This window comes from Lepus europaeus, unplaced genomic scaffold, assembly GCF_033115175.1.
Source record: "Lepus europaeus isolate LE1 unplaced genomic scaffold, mLepTim1.pri SCAFFOLD_3_1, whole genome shotgun sequence".
Lineage (NCBI taxonomy): Eukaryota > Metazoa > Chordata > Mammalia > Lagomorpha > Leporidae > Lepus > Lepus europaeus.
Genome location: NW_026909276.1, coordinates 7605401 through 7618656, shown reverse-complemented (window position 1 = coordinate 7618656; position 13256 = coordinate 7605401). Strand labels below are relative to the sequence as shown.

Here is a 13256-nt window from a genome sequence, read left to right as displayed (position 1 = left end):
CTTTAGACCTTATAAGAGATGGCTAACATTTTTCTGTAATAGCATAGCCAAAATAAGAGCTTAAATAATAATCTCATAGCTAGATTCACATCGCCATCAGCGAAGTATACAGTAAGTAGAAAAAAAAAACCCTCCCTTTCAGACCAAAGGGAAAGAAAGTTTTAAAGTGAGAATATAATTTTCCTCATGGGCATTGTCTACCTTAGAAAAACTACTACAGAACATGCCTGTGACTATAGACTTGTAGTTCAGGCCACCGAAGATTAGAGATGGGAAACGGGCACTCCCTTGACTTGCATCCTCTGGTCTGCTTTAACACAAACCAGGAGGAAAAGAAGGCTAGGCATCAGAAGCAATGGGTGGCAGGCCTATTAATGGCTGATCTGTACAGTGATCTGCCCTCAAGGAGACCCAACAGGCCAGTCCACTGCAGTGGCTTTCAATGTGGTAAGCCTGGGCTTCAGCAGAAGTCAGCTTGTGAAGAGCCCTGGCAGCTCTGCCAAGAGTTGGGTCACTGGAAATGGACCTGCCCTGGAGTCGAAGGATGCCCAGGTCAGAGCCACAGATCTTATTGGCTCTAAGCTGAAAAGCCCTTCACTCAGCCCAACTTCCAAAGTGACCACTGCAGCTGAGGGGATGGTCAAGTAGGGTCAGCAACATTGCAGGCAGAACTGTAAATTTCTTGTTAGAGATGCCCCCTGCCTTGACCTGGCCAGCTCTCCTCCCAGGCCAGCCAAGTAATGAAAGTCAACAGAGTGCCTTCCCCTAGGAGGTTCACACCTCCCTTAGGATATACCCCATGTGAAGAGATAGATAGGTCTGGGCCTCTTAACTTACAAGGCCTAAAGCCCACCAGATTATTATCAAGCCCCTTCTATCAGGTTCTATTTGCCTCTCAATCAGAAAACTCAATTGTAGCTTAGACAGCACCTTTCTTAGCTCCTCTAATAATGACTCTGTCCTTTGTTCTAGACCCTGTCTAGTGCACTTGGGCCTCATTCCTTTGTAATCATAACCTCTACTCTACCACCAATGGCTCTACTCCCAACCTGTGTGTACTGATGGTCCTCTTCCCCACTTAATGCTGTATAATTGTTCAGACCTGGTAAATGCCACTCTTAGGATCATTGGTTACTATCCTCACCCTGTCTTTTATGACCTTGTCTAAATATGATCAGAGTCGGGGAACTTGGAAGGCTTCCATAGCCTTGGCAACTCATGATGACAGCCTAGGGTGGTTACTGGTGCCATAAACTAGAGTGTCAATTTGTTGGGTCAACAACAGGAGCCACTGTGCGCTTGCTCCTGATGTGGGATCTCTGTCCTTAATGTACTGTACATTTTGATTTAATGCTATAACTAGTACTCAAACAGTATGTTTCACTTTGTGTTTCTATGTGGGTGCAAACTGTTGAAATCTTTACTTAATGTATACTAAATTGATCTTCTGTATATAAAGAGAATTGAAAATGAATCTTGATGTGAATGGAAGGGGAGAGGGAGCGGGAGAGGGGAGGGTTGCGGGTGGGAGGGAAGTTATGGGGGGGGGGGGAGCCATTGTAATCCATAAGCTGTATACTGGAAATTTATATTCATTAAATAAAAGTTAAAAAAAAATACTGTGAAGAAGAAAAAAAAAAGAAATTCTCTGAGTGCACTATTTTAATATCAGGCAGTGGGTTAATGCCCTGGCCTGAAGTGCCAGCATCACTTATGTGCGCCACTTCAAGACTAGGCTGCACCACTTTTGATTCAGCTCCTGGCTCTTGGCTTCCAATTGGCACAGCTCTGGCCATTATGGCCAATTAGGGAGTGAACCATTAGATGAAAGACCTCTCTCTGCCTCTCCTCTCTCTGAGTTACTCTGACTTTTGGATAAATATATCTTTTTTTAAAAAGTTATTTGGCATATCACCTTTACTATAAAAATCACATCTGAGCAAGGTTTCGGCTCTGGATGCAACAGACTGTCACTGGCTAAGTGATAATTACAGTGTACTGACCTCTTCCAGATGGCAGCAGAACCCACAAGCACAGCCCCTTCTCTGTGATGACACCACTCCACATGCCCACTGCTCTCCTGCATGCTGCTCTTGAGCTCTAGCCTTTTAGTTTGCAACCAACCAACCACAGTTGGCTCTAATCACACACATCATGCTGCAAATATCACATGTTTGAGAGAGGACTTACTGTCACAGACCCACTGGTGTTTGGGGACAGGGATGGCTGAGCACACCCTGGCATCTGCTACTAAGAAATGACACAAAGGGCCCCAGATCTCAGAACTTATTCTTTGAGTGTTTACAGCATCTCTTGGTTTGGTTTGAAGAGGTCAATTATTTCTGAGTTTTTGGTCCAGCAGTCTGACAGCTACCAAGAAATTAATTCTCCCATTCCTTAATCAGGCATTTGAAACTTACTAGCAATATGTGTATTTCTTCATCTTTGAATAATGACTACTTCTCTGAAGAAAACAATGAGAGACACCAGGCAGGTTTTCTCTGGTAGGGTAAATCACACTTAGTAATATATGATTCAAATTAGTAGATCATTTTCCATTTTGACTTAAAGATCCTACCAGTTCCTGCTTACTACGTTGTCTTCAGAACTCTTTCACATTAAATATGAATAATATGCATTTCCATATTTTGAAAGAGAGTATAAAAACATCTCACAGCTTTTAATAAAACTTTCCTTTTCCCTTTTGCAGCAAATAGGCAAAGCCAGTTCAACACACCAGTATGAGAGGGGGAAAAAAAACTCAACAAATTAAAATAATATTCAAACCACAGCATTAAGTATGTCTACATCCAGCTCAACATCAACATTTATAATATATCAATAATTTTATCAGATTTTCTCTGTAGGGAACCTTTTTTAAATATGTTCAGATTATTTACAACTGTACAAGCAAAGCACACTCCCAAAGTGCACATATCTAATACAGTACCAACTATTTGCATTTACAGGATTTTTCAACAATCAGAAAAAAGATCACCTGTTTAAGATCCTTAAGGTATATTACAAAAACTGCTGCTAGTTCTTGTACTATGGTATGCTTACTCAGTAAAACTAGTGACAAAATACACACACAGTAACTGAGTAATTATGATCCACTCATGTCAACCTGGGGTGTCTCCATGAACTCTTAGCTGTCTTATACAAAAGTTAAAGCAAAGTCATTTTCAAGTTTAAATGCAATTCAAGCCTTTAAATATTGGATGAAAATATTTTTTTTTAAAAAACCTCAGTCTTGTTAAATAACATTTTATGGAATAAACTGTATGGTTACATGTAGCAGGAAATATTTTAATGTCTGCTGCTTAGAATAATTAAAGAAAAATGTTGGGGGCCAGCACCGTGGCTCACTTGGTTAATCCTCCACCTGCAGTGCTGGAACCCCATATGGGTGCCGGGTTCTAGTCCCAGTTGCTCCTCTTCCAGTCCAGCTCTCTGCTGTGGCCCAGGAAGGCCCAGGATGGCCCACGTACTTGGGCCCCTGCACCCACATTGGAGACCAGGAGGAGGCACCAGGCTCCTGGCTTCAGGTCGGCATAGCTCTGGTCATGGTGGCCATTTGGGGGATGAACCAATGGAAGGAAGACATTTCTCTCTGTCTCTCTCTTTCACTATATAACTCTATCTGTCAAATAAATAAAGAGAATAATTTTAGGCATTTTAAGACAAAATAATTTATATTTAAATTTATTATAAACTTGATAACTTTAGTGCTTCCTTGTTCAGAAGTACAACACTTCTAGAAGTGAATCAATGAGACCCTCATCTTGGAGGTAAAAAGAGCAACAATTTTTGTCCTCCACCAGCCAAAGAGGGGAATAAAACTACAAACACTACTCTCACTCATAACTTTTAAATCCATGTGCTGATGCAGAGGTTCAGGAAGACATTGTCATGGAGTTAAGATGAGAACTCTTCTGAAAGAGTGCCTGGGGGTTGGGGGAACATGGACAGAAATGTGCATGGAGCAGGTGCACTAGGCCAAGAGCCAGAGCAGCCAGCTCACAGGGATCCAAACCATTTCATGATACAACATACTGGCAGCATGTCAGTGGCCAAAAAAGTATATTTTCATTTAGGTTCTATTCACATGTTTTGAATTGATTTTAGGTAATAGCCACTTGCAATTGAGGGGAGAAGCTGGCTACTTGCTGACAGGATGTCAAAACTCAAAGCTTTCAGGTTTCTCTAGGGTGTTCTCTGCAGATTATTTCTGCCCACTGGATCAAAAAAGGCCTATATGTACATTTATATGTATTTTTAAATGCTAGAATTATTTGTTAACAGTTTAGATGAAAGCACAGCTCCCATGCCAGTGTGTCAGTGACCTGACACTGCCAACCCCCTTCCACCTTGAGGCTAAGGCCACCCTTGACAGCCCTCATCCATCTGCTGGGGCATCTGAGATACGCACTTGTAGATCAATATAATTTAAAAAAATAAAGTAGTATAGTTCCCTTAATTTAGAAAAATTCACTATATATAGCTTGCATTCAGAACCACACAGAGGCTTAACAGAAAACTCCAATCTGTTGGGATAAATGCATTTTCTATCCTAAAAAATCAGACTTACACATCACCTCCAGTTAAGCACCAATGAAAAATAAGGTTTATATTAATTAAATCCAGAAAAATAGTTTTTTTAGAGGGGGAGAATCTGACTCACAGAAGAAAAAATAACTTGCAGGCATTCCATGGGGCTCACAGATACTGCAACTGCCCAACCAGCCACTCATCCTCATACTGAGTGGGAAAAGTGTTTCATTTGTGGCTAACGCAGCTCTTTGCAACCCCTCCCAGACATAGAATTTTTACTGATGAGACTTGGGGGTAGTGTTCTGTCCTCTGTGAAGACACTTTCCAACAGCTGGTGGTGAGGGCCAGTGCCCAGGCTGCTTCCCCTGGTCTTTGGGGACTCTGGGAATGGACTTGAGGACAGGGGGCTCCCTCTATTTCCACACAGGTGCAGAAAGCTTCTTCTCCTCCTTCCTACAACTGCCATCATTTGACTTTTGTTCTTTTGAGGGTTGCAGTGGAGAAGAAGGTGGCTCTCTACTCGTTCTCTGACAAATCTGTGCTTTTGCAATTCTGTGGCAGCTCCATGCACCTGCTCTGATTTACACACAGTTGTAGTAAGGACAGAAGGGAGTCTGTCCACACTGAGGGTTTCCCTCTGCTTTTCTGCCACCTTGGGATCCTCAGGTAAATGAGCTAGGGATGGGGATCATTCATACATTGCTGATACAGCACAAGAAGCCAGCAGTGAGGGCTCTCTGGGGACCACTACAGGAATAGTGTTCCTACTTGCATCTGCATGGGGGCTCCTTTCCTTTGATAATCCTATTATCAAGCTAGATAGCCCGTTTTCAAACAAGTCCTCTGTCTTCAAATTGCCTCAGCTCCAGGTAATGGGGGGAAGTTGGACATCCCCAGTTCAAAGTTTGTGATGGAGGCTTTGGTCGTGTTGGAGACTGAGTTTGGCTGCTTATAAACTTTTCCTCCCTTTTCTTCTTATAGCCAAAGGAATTTTTCCTGCTTCTGGGAGGATACTGTATGAGTGAAGTCAGAGGAGAGGCTGCAGGCTTGAAGGTTGGAGATGTAAACCCATGTATAATTCCAGTATTTGGAAATAGTTACCAAGGTTGGATTGAAATAGCTATGCATTAATGACAATGTCTGGGAGCAGTCAGGCTGTACAGAGGAAACTCTTGTTGGGGACTGTATACTGGAGGTAAATAAATGGTGTGTAACACTGCTATGTATAAAGGTTCATGTAGAGAGACCTAAATCCATTCTTTGGCAAAAATGGGATTATAGCTATTTCCTTTTCTTTTAGCTGCACTTTAATTGGTTTTCCTTGAAAAGTTTTGACTTTTCGCAGGTATTTGTAAGCCTGTTATGCATCAACTTCTGCTTCAAATGTAATAAATCAATTATCATTATGGGCAAATTCACAGTTTATAAATTTCAGTAAGTTATTTCCTTTAAATAGTGCTTCTACTTCTTCCACAGGGGTAGATTCAGATATTTCTCGCAATATTACTATGCAATGATTTTGATTTGGCCTTACTTTTTCTGCCTTCTCATCCACCTTAGCACTTCAACAATCAAAGCCACACTAGTACTGAGTTTCTTGATATGGTCAAGGTTAGCTACCATTGTAATTAGAGCATACTGATCACTATCCATCTGTGATGTAAGATAGATGGCACTAGCAAGAGTCTCCCTAGATAAACAGAATTCCAATTTTTTTAAGTACTTCTTGAGAATCTTCCTGGCTTTCTGGTTGAGATGCATTTCCTCCTGTTTCACTATTTTCAGGTAGAGATTTGTATTCTGCATGATCCAGAGCCAAAGCATTCATGTCTGTTTTGACTCAGGTAAATCTGGTAATGCTTCATTCTCATAACTTTGTCACCATCACCATTGACATCCAATCCCTGCAGGCTGCAGTCTGCACCATGCCCAGCTGTCTCCTCCCATGCAGCACTCAAACCGACAGCTACACTACTTGCTTCCAAATGTAACATAAGTCCCCCACACTTTCGCATTAGGGTTTAGCTCAGAAACCTTAGTTGTCGGTACCTGACTCAAAGCTGGGATGGAACTTGTTTGAGAAGTGGTTTGAGATATAGGACCATTCATCAGATGAGAGCTGCCCTTGCCCTCTTGACCTCACTGTGCCTGCAGTTCAGCCACAACTTTAGCGTCCTGACCAGAAGTCATGGGTTCCACTAGGAGAAGTTTAATGTAAACTTCAGGATGCTGCTAGCTCTGCCCGCCTTGCCCAACTGGCCTCTGGGGGACTCCTTGCTGCAGCCCCGGTGCCCGGCGACCACGCGACATGGAGGGAGAGCTGAGGAGGGAGACTAGGAAGAGGCGGCACTGCAGCACCAGGCTGGACGCAGGGAGCAAGGGCCGGCATGGGCCGGGTGCAGTGGCGGAAGCGGATTCTTCCCCTTTCGGGCCGAAAATGTCTCAACCTTGAGACTCTGGATCTCCAACACTCCTTCCCTTCGCATAAGAACACACTTAAAAAATCCTTAAAAGGTTGTATGTGAATCAATCTGGCAGAAATTCACTAAATACCAAGTTGATAGCATCCATCATAGCATAGATGGGAGACTGAGCAGAGTCCAGCATCAAACCACCGTGCTTCTGATAATACAGGGCCCACATTTTCTCAGAAAGGAACACTGGAGGGACCCAGCTTAAGGTGGGTCAGAGGCAAAAGTGCTAAAAGGATAATAACTGGGCATTCTCAATGAATAGGACTCACTCATGGTATTTCTGTAAGTTTGAAATAATTTCAAAATTAACTACTCTTAAAATGACCAATTTGTAAGATGACAATATCCATATCATGTTAGTAAAGCAGGGACAGCAACAAATACTATGAAAGCTAAACCTTACCCAATTCTTATTGGCCGAAGTTGTAAAATTTGTCCCCTTCTAAGCATCTACATGTTTGTGTGAAGACTGCACAAAAAATAGAATAACATTCACAATGCATTTCTTTTTTGGGAATATATTTCTGATAGTTTGGAAACAGCTTGATCTTTCTATTTTAAAGGTTTTGAAAACCCTGTTGTTCTTTAAAAATAATTATTTTATTTTTGTACTTGAAAAGTAGAAATGGGGTGTATCTCAAATCTGTTGGTTCACTCCCCAACTTTATGCCACAACTGGGGCAGGACCAAGTTGAAACCAGAAACCTGAAACACAATCTGGGTCTCTACAAGGGTGGCACAGACTCAATTCCTTTAACCCTCATCACTTTCTCTCAGAATGCACACCAACATGAAGCTGGAGTCAGAAGCAGAGCTGGGACTTTTCCCAGGCTCTCTGACATGGGATGCAGGCATCCCAAGCAGTGGTCACACCACTAGGTCAAATGGCCACTCCTTAATTTTTAATTTAGTTTTTATTTGGAAGTCAGAGAGACTGAGAAAGACAAGCAGCAGAAATCACTCATCTGTTGGCTTACTACACAATGCCCACCACAATCACGGCTGAATTTGATGAAAGACAAGAGTCAGGAGCTTCAACCAGGTCTTCCATATGGTTGACAGAAATGCTTGGGCCATTATCCATGCTTTCTCAGACAAACTAGCAAGAATCTAGACTGTAAGAGGAGTTGCTAGGACTCAAACCTGCACTCCTCTATGGGATGCCAATGTCAGAAGAGCAGCTTAACCTATTGAATCACATGCTAGTTCCTACATCAATTCAAACCAGTTCACTCATTCTATCCTATATGTATTCAAAGAATGCAAAGCTGGGCATCCCCTCCCTTTCCTTATTTTAAAAGTCTCAGTCCTGCTCCACCTCAGAAGAATCATGGTTCACTTTAAACTGAATCTGTCTCCCAATTTGCAATCCTATTCTGCATCTGAAAAAATCTCTCTGATTTTATTTTAATCTCATTTATGACCATTTGCTTTATATAATCCAGGACTCTCTGGTCTTGTCTCCTTGCCTAATGGCAGATTTGAGAAAATGTTTTTTAATATGTATTTTCACTTCCCTTGGGTGAATACCTGAGCGTTAAAATGTTAGGTAAGTGAATGCTACATTTTTTTTCCTAAAAACTCTTCATTGAATTAGAATCCATATGTCTTACTGCTTATAAAAGATGTTCTTCAGAATCACATCCTCTACAGCTTTCCCTCAGATGTCTCAAGCGGGGTCTGAGCTTCCTTGGTGACATCCATAATCATATCCCTGAATGTGACTAACTCCTAAAATATGGACATCCTTGCTCAGCCAAGGCCATCAGGTCATAACTGTACCAAAGGGGTGGCTCTATGGATAGAAAATTTAAACCATGGTTGGGATTACCCTCAAGTATTTCCCTGTGCTGGCCTTCCAAGTGTCTTTCCCACACAATCACTGGGATATGTACACAGTCTGAACAGTCAGTCATTTCAATATATGGGAGTGTCACAGCTATGCTGTGAAATAGCCTGTAGATGTCTGAGTAAAGTGAGAGATTATACATGATTATAAATTTTTGAACTTAAGAATACAAAACTCTTTCCTTATCAGTTTCAAATGCATCTCCTAACTCATTATGAAGAAGTTAAATATGAATTAATTCTGACATATCAACTATGACCATGAGTTAACTATTCTCTGATATGAACAGTAGGTTCCTCCACAAAATGACTGAACATTGGAAGAGGCAAAGTGCTAAAGTATATGGTGTTCCTTATGTAGAAAATAATAAATGGGATTTATGTCTGTTTGTGTTAAGGTGGAGAGGATGATGAAAGAGTGACCAGCACTATTCAGATTGAACAGTCTAAATACAAACCTGGGGTTCAGCAGGTGCGGGTCTTTCACCTCTATCTCCATTGTGTTCACTGTCACAAATAAGAAGCAGTTCTGGACAGGCTTGGATTCCTGAATTGCTGCAATATGATGATCTTAGCCTGATTTCTTCTGTGGTGAGGACTCCCTTCTCTCTTCTCTGGGGTTTCCAATCATCAGTTATCATTTTCCTTGTATCTGTTACTATTATTATTTACTTATTTGAGAGGCAGAGTTTTAGACAGAGAGAAGAGAGAGGGAGCTCCTCCATCATCTAGTCCATTTCCCAAATGGCCACAATGGCCAGAGCTGGGCCAATCCCAAGCCAGAAGCCAGGATCTCCTCTGGGTCTCCCATGTGAGTGCAGAGGCCCATGCATCTGAGCCATCTTCCACTGCTTTTACAGGCCATTATCAGGGAGCTGGATTAGAAGTAGAGCAACCAGGACACCAACCAGTGCCCATATGAGTACCACAGGAGGAGGATTAGCTTCCTATACCATAGTGCCAGTCCCATCTCCTTGTCTCTTAATCCAGTCTATCTGCTAAATGGGAAACAGAATATTTCCAATTTAATGTCATCTCAACAGTCATTCAAAATATTGTCATGTAACATTATTTTTTTATTGTTACATGCCTTTTAAATCTATAGCCAGGGGGCTAGCATTGTGGCATAGTGGGTAAAGAAACTGCCTGTGACACCAGCATCTCTTATGGGTGCTGGTTCAAGACCTAGCTGCTCCAATTCCAATTCATCTCCCTGATAATGTGTCTGGAAATACAGTGGAGGATGGCCCATGTGCTTGGGCCCCTGTACCCATGTGAGGGATCTGAAAGAAACTCCTGACTCCTGATTCCAGCCAGAGCATTGTGGCCATTTGAGGCATGAAACAGTGGAAAGAAGATCTCTTGCTCTCTTTCTCTCTCTCTCTCTTTTTTCTCTGTGTAACTCTGACTTTCAAATAAATAAATAATTCTTTTAAAAAATCTTAAATCCACAGAAAAAAGTAAATAAAATTACTCTTCATATATTATATGTATTTTAAAAATATGGATAAGAGGAGCCAGCAGATCTAGTAGTTACATGCCTGAATCCTACATTACAGTGCATAAGTTTATATCTTCATCCAGAACCATACTCCAGTTTCCTGTTACTGCAGACCCTGGAAAGCAATGGTGATGGTTCAACTAACTGGGTTCCTGTCACACATTTAGGAAACCTATATAGAGTTCTTGACCCCACCTTAAGTATTGACACAATCTTGACCATTGCAGATATTTGGGAGTGGACCAGTGACAGGGAGCTTTAAGCCTAATAGTTGATTTTATTCTGCAGCCAATCTTTTACAACTACCTTGATACACAGAAATCTTTTCAAAACCAGACCATTATGAAATGTTTAGTTTGCATGCTCACACACTGATGCTTAGTGTGATGACCAAATATCTAATTTGGTCACAGTAGTCTGGATAACCAAGGTTACATGTTGGGGTATGCAAATGAAAGGAACAAAGGACATGGGGTCTCTTCCTCCACAAAGTGTGCACAGACTAACCAGGTGTGGTTTCTATACTGATAAGGATTATAACAGCCTATTGTAGAGCACGTGCATGTGTTCATAGAACTAATGTTTCTCTGAAACATATTTAGCAAGATACATTAGATAAACATTGTGAGAGTCCTGAATCCACACTGGTCTGAGGTGTCTCCCCCACTCTTTCTTGGCATCAGAAAGCAAAAACCCAGAGGTGCTGTGCTTATGGGGAGCCTCATCATTCCCACAAATCAGGCCTGAGAGACTTTCTGTGCCTCACTGTTCCCGCAACTGCCCCTAGTTATAAATCAGGCAGACATCCCGTGCCTCCTGGTATCAAGTATCTTCTCCAGCTGCTCCAGCCCACATCCCACATCCCTTTGTTTGGCTTCTCCAACTTATCTCCCACCTCCCTTTGTACAAGTTCCCTATAAAACCCCAGCCCTACACCTGAGCCCAGAGCACCTCTCCCTCTGAGGATACTCCTGGCAGTTCTTTGCCCTAAAACTTTTTCTTTGCTCAGCATGGTCTTGGTTGTAGTTCTCAGTCATGGTTACAAACCCTAACAAGCATGTCTGAGAAAGCAGCTGCGTGTTCTTGTGAAGCCTACATTCTCACAAGGGCTCAATGCTCTTCTTGTTAGTAGGTCATAAGCTATCCTTAATCATTATCTGAGGTCACATGCTGTGTACTAGGAAGAAAATGTCTTCACTAAGAGTGCTCTGGCAGAAATCTTATTCTCCACAGTCACACTTTATCATCTTTACAAACCTGCCTGGGAACAACCAGGTTGACCAGATCTGAGTCCACCGTGTGTGTGAATGAATGTGACTTTTTGCTTCATATCTAATGCTGTTCCTCTATTTTGGATTGCATATATGTTTGTGTGCTTATGCTTTGATTCATAGTAATTCCTCATGTTAAACTGTAAATAAAATAAATTAAATGTTGAAAGAGAAAAAAAGAATTTATCCAAATGTTCCTATACATCCAATAATTTTTAAGTTTAAATTGGTGAACACAAATGAATAACTCCATCTTGCTCTTCTATCCAACACTCTCATTTCTCCCTCACTCAATGTTGCTCAACCTCCCCCAGTACCTTTAACACTGATTGAGCTCACTGCAGGAGTATCTGTCTCCCCACTGCATTGTGAACTTCTGCCTTCACTCAGCTCTATCTTCTGTGTTCACCACTCACTTAAATTCACTTTGATCACTCCAATGGTTAATGAGGGAATTATTTCCTTAGCAATTCCATGACATAGAAGAGAAAAATCACAGTCTTTCATGTTTTTTCACTGTATGAAAATTCTTCATGGAGAAAGAAATGTTAATGTATATGTTGGAAAAATATTATTGATCATCCTCTGGCCTGATACACTTGGACAGAGGTCCTACAAAAATAAAACTAGAACTATATTTATTGGATGCATTTCAAAGTCTCAGGCTAAGATCAGAGGCTGCCCATTTTCTTACAAAGGAGGATCCATTCATAGGATGAACTGCAGTTGCAACATCATAAACTCAGCAGAGACTTGTGTATCTTCCTGTATTCTCACCCAAAGAGAGTGTGATAACTAAGAAGACCAAACTGGAGAGAAAGGAGACAAGATTGCAGTCTTACCAACATTCCTAGATAACACCAGTCATGAATCTCCACTCTTGGGAATAGCCTGCCATCAGCCCTACTCACGAGCACCTGAAGAGTGACCAAAGACCAACAGAGGGAGCCCTTTTCTTATCCAGGGTCAGGTAGAAGAGGGCTTGAGTACTGTATCTCACAAGGACAGGTGTCATTCTAAGGTAAGTGACATATACATGTGTCTACACACACACACCAGATCGCTAGGATTTTTTTTTATCTAAAAATTCCATTTCTATTGAATAGCATATCCTTCTACCATCTATAACCACGCTTCTACTTTATGTTTCTAGTATTCTGGCTATTTTATTTATTTTAAAGATTTATTTTATTTATTTGAAACACAGAGTTACAGAGAGTGGTAGAGCCAGAGAGAGAGGTCTTTCATCCACTGGTTCACTCCCCAAAATGCCAAGATAACCAGAGCTGAGCCAATCTGAAGCCAGAAGCCAGGAGTTTCTTCCAGGCTTCCCACTCAGGTGCAGGGGTCCAAGGTCTTGGACCATCTTCTCCTGTTTTCCCAGGCCATAGCAGAGTTCTGGATCAGAAGTGGAGCAGCCAGTACTAGAACCAGCAACCATATGGGATGCTGGCACTGTAGGCAGGAGCTTAAACCCACTGCCCCACAGTGCAGGCAGGTCCCTCTGACCACTTTATTTATTTCATATGATTAGAATCTTGCAGTATTTTTCCTTTGGGGATGATATTTGTGGGTAATTTCATTTAGTCAAATATATTCAAGGTTCAT

General features: G+C 41.7%; 1 pseudogene; it reads right to left on the bottom strand.

Moving 5' to 3' along the window:
- Nucleotides 1–4829: 4829 nt before the first annotated feature.
- On the bottom strand, nucleotides 4830–6744 carry LOC133755309 (la-related protein 4B-like; annotated as a pseudogene).
- Between the last annotated feature and the right edge of the window lie 6512 nt (nucleotides 6745–13256).